Genomic DNA, 4,398 nt, shown 5'->3' with positions numbered 1-4,398 from the left:
AGGAAAAGTCCAGACGGGAAAACCCTTTCCCGACCGACATATCTTTCCCGACCGACTGCTGGATGGCTATGGAGTACCTTTCCTGACCAACAGTCTGTTGGGCCTGCTATGGAGCGATGGGCCTTTCCCGACCAACAATATGTTGGGGCAGCCATGGGCCTTTCCCGACCAACATTCTGATGGGCTTGATGTTGGGCTTTCCCGACCGACTGTCCGACGGGGTTTGTTTTGCCAACCAACAATCAGATGGTGTTTTCCTTGGCCAACAAACAATTCATCAACATTTTTTTAGCCAACCACAACTTTAATTAAGCTATTGTATTGGCTGTCACATACATGTAGTTCATGCATTCTAAGCATAATCACCAAGACACCATATTTCAGGTGCACCAAACATTTTTTATTCCATTAACTAATTGTCACATACATACACTTCAGTCTGCTCTAAATATAACCACCAAAACACCATACATCATGTTCACAAAAGGACAGATAAAAGATGCAAGTATGATGCATCAGTTGTACAAAATGAAAGCTCAAACATCTAGTTGACATGGACCGTTGGCTTCATGGTTCTTTCTGAGTCCAGTCCTTATGGTTGCTTCCTACAAAAGTTAAACAAGTCCCAACTTTTAGAATGCTCGATTAATTTATGAAATTGAATGCATGGAAAATTCACATGTGTACATGCACACACAATAGCATAAAGTGAAGAATACACTTACATAATCTATAAAACTAGCATTTTGGGACATGAAGACAGCTCAACTTCCAGCAATAGCCATGGATGTGGCATGGAAGCCCCCCGTCCACTTTTTGTCTATCAATTGAAAGGAAATGCGTCATTTACTTTGTACGATTCCTGAGCATAGTGCTGACATATACTTAAGTTACGTACATAGGTACAGCAGCCAATATTCCACACTTATTTCCAAAACAATAAACATACAACTTCACAGATATTGGATACAGTGAGCTAAAAGCTAAATATATATAACTATGACTCTTTCAGTAGATGTACATATTTCCAGTAGTTCACACTGGATATATCAAGCTGAAAGCTAATTATAGATGTGACTCTTTCTGAACGCCTAACAGTATTATCTTAGCCCACCTAACATTGTTTTGGGCAGGAAGGGAGAACACTTAAAAGGTACATTTGTCCAAACAGTTCCCAGCTTTTTTCGCCCTGAATGGAAATAGGAATAACAAATAAAACCTAAAGAATAAGAGTAAGAAGAAAAGAACCTACAGCACCAAAGTAGTTTAACCTGCAATCTTTGCCAAGGTAGGCGGGCACAGAATAGTATTTAGCTTTGACTTGAATATACCATGATAATTGAAACCGTTAGCATTGGATGATATACTCTGTTGAATTTGGCTCAAAACGGTACAAATTCTAGATTGTATAATCAAAGCCATGAAAAAATCCATCAAAATCAGGAGTTACAGCAAGTAGGCTGGGACCAACATACTATACACCAAATAGTTCTTATTGAGATGAAACTACATCAATCATACATGCCATCGCTTCAGCCTGGACTACAGCAGTTGTCGAGATAGAGAACAATGCAGAAGAATAATTAGAATGCTCAATGCTGAATATAGTTCACGATTAGTGGCAGCAAAAGTACATAACTGGAAGGACCTAACAAAGGAGAACATATTTACCTAGGTTATTGATGCAGTACTCTAGAAAATTAAACTCATGATTTTTTCCCCATTTCATGAACCTAAGTTATAACATTTCACCACTGGAAGGTTCAAGAAAGAACATTTCGCTACTCGAGATCCGCGGTAGTGTCTACGAAGGGTTGCATAAAACCCCTCTTTTTTAGAAGGAAACAAATATACACAACAACGGCTGAGATAGTCCAGTTAGAATTTCATGGGAATTGAGAAAACCAATGTAGCACAAAAGATATAAACTTTTTTCCAACCAACAACCATGTGAGGCAGAAGCGAAAAATAATCACTTGACTATCCTATGAACGACAGTATAACTACTACTCCCTTTGTTCCTAAATAATATAAGCCTTTTTAGAGATTCCAATACAAACTACATATGAAGCAAAATGAGTGAATCTACACTCTAAAATGCGTCTATATACATCCGTATGTAGTCCGTATTGAAACCTCTAAAAGGTCTTATATTTAGAAACGGAGGGAGTACATTGTAGTAACACTCGCCGTGCTTTTGGTTAGATAAACAGAGGACAACATCCATATAAACCGCCTTTCTAAGAGCCTTTCCATGTTATGAACCTGCATGATCTATGATCATCTAGGTATATGCTCCAGGAACTAATTAAGTTCTACATTTCTTTTTGTTGATTTTGGGATCTAGCTTCCTCCATTGCTTGATGATGCTTTATATATTTTTGTACCTTCATATCTGAAACATATCCTTTCGTGTCTAAGTGCCCCTGACATGACAGAGGTAAGAATATATTTACTGAATGAGCACCCTCAGAATAGCTACAAATGTCTTAGAAAAAGGCTAAATAACTAGCATGTTTGAATCAACAGTAAAATCCTAATAGAATAATAGCAGAACCAGAGGATGCATGGAATTAATGGAAGTATTGGAAATGGGTCTTCACATGGTTCAAATGGGAAAGAAAAAGCATGGAACCTATTTTCTCATGCAATAAGTAACAACCAAAGGAATATACAGCAACATTCAGGGAAGAACTCACCAGCAGGTGCGGACAGGGGCCATGGGGTATCACAATTGATGAGCAAGCCAACAAATTGCGCCGCTGCCTGGAGGAAGAATCCTACAAATCAAACGATTTTGATGGTTTTGCTTTGGATTACGGTCAAAAAGTTATTACCTCTGTATCAAAATATAAGACATTTTTGTAGGCTATATTTTGGTACGGAGGTAATACTTGATAGCAATGAAAACAAATAGATAATAATGGTGCTGTATTTGCAATGAATTGATATTCTTTGATGGAAGATCAGGAATCACTAAGATAATAAGGTTGTTGAGGGCCAACTTTCTTGGAAATTAAAGTAAGTAGAGACATGATTAAGAATGGTATGCACTTGATTTGGGTGCCGCTTTTTGTATCATCATATGGATATGGTTTTTATCATGTGCCGCTATTTTTGTGAAACATATTTCTATTGTTTTACCAAATAATGTTAGTGTTACAGGATTGAGAATTTGGAGCTGATTATGAAGCACGGTGTCTATTCAAGAGCTCCAGAAAATAAAATTGGATTCAGTGACCTTCTGTTAGTGTTCTTGTAGTTTAGGCAATAGGTATCCAGTTGAAAATACATCTGGGCATTACAGTCCTATCTCTATTCCATCCAATTTCATGAACAAATCTAAACTCATCCAGCTTCACGTGGCAAAAATAAACTACAGAAAAAATGGATGTAAAGCTAGCAGATATACAAAATCTGCCCTTGGTCTTCGTCTTCATCCATATCCAGCTTTTTACACAATCACGATGAAAACAGGATTATGAATTTGCTTACCGGGGATTTCAGAGTTGATGGAGGCAAGGCTGAACAGGGCGGAGGCGCGAACTCTGTACCGTCGCTTCTGCCACAACAACAACCGCTAATGGTCGGAGGCCTAGATCTTTGGCCATGCGCCGCTTCTGCTGCATCTTGTAGTCGCTGCCGTCGCTCGGCGCTACCCCAAGAGCAAGGTACACACCAGCTGGAAGGAAGGCCAGAGCGCACCCAACACCAGCCTGGTGACGACGCTGCGTCCTCCTTGACTACCGCACCTGGTAGAGCACTGGGCCACTAGATCTGAAGGGGGCGACCTCCGTGGTAGCCATCTCCGTCCGCAGCGAACCCTAGGCGGTCGCATCTGGGTGCGGGAGCCGGGAAGAGGCACTACACTAGGAGCACGGGAGCACAGAAAGGCAGAGAGAGTGGGAGGAGGAAGGGATAAGGTGAGGCAGGTGAGGAGGAGATGGAGCGGCCGCGGAGCAGACGGCGGTGCGCGGAGAAGAGAACAGCGGCGCCATCGCCGGAAAGAAAGCGTGGGTGGGGATAGGGTTAATGTGTGGTGGCTGCGAGGGGAAAGGGAGAAAAGCTGGAGGCTTTTTGGGCTGGTTGGCGCAAAGCCTTTCTTAGCCCCGTGCGCGAGCTAAATGTCGCTGGCCCAAACGATTGGCGCGGGCTATTTCGCTGGCCCAAACGATTGGCGCGGGCTATTTCGCTGGCCCAACGATCGGTCGGTCGGTAATGTTTCCCGACCGATGGTTGGCTGGGTGTAAGAGTATTGCCGTCTGAGAATGAGACATTAAATGTCTTATTATTACCAACCGACACTCAATTGCCTGTACAAGCATTACCGACCTACAGTCCGATAGGAACATTGCCGACCAACTGTATGTTGGTGTATATTGACCTTTCCCGACCAAC

At 41.8% G+C, this 4,398-nt stretch overlaps 1 long non-coding RNA gene across 1 annotated transcript; it reads right to left on the bottom strand.

The window, feature by feature from the left end:
- Window positions 1-385: 385 nt before the first annotated feature.
- Window positions 386-4,057, bottom strand: LOC123132404 (uncharacterized). Its single transcript, XR_006464685.1, has 4 exons — window positions 3,496-4,057; window positions 2,700-2,780; window positions 726-820; window positions 386-605 (listed from the first exon to the last, which is right to left on the bottom strand). It is a non-coding gene; the product is annotated as an uncharacterized lncRNA (long non-coding RNA).
- Window positions 4,058-4,398: the final 341 nt, after the last annotated feature.

The sequence above is a fragment of the Triticum aestivum genome, chromosome 6A (assembly GCF_018294505.1).
Source record: "Triticum aestivum cultivar Chinese Spring chromosome 6A, IWGSC CS RefSeq v2.1, whole genome shotgun sequence".
NCBI lineage: Eukaryota > Viridiplantae > Streptophyta > Magnoliopsida > Poales > Poaceae > Triticum > Triticum aestivum.
This window is presented reverse-complemented; position numbering and strand designations above follow the sequence as displayed.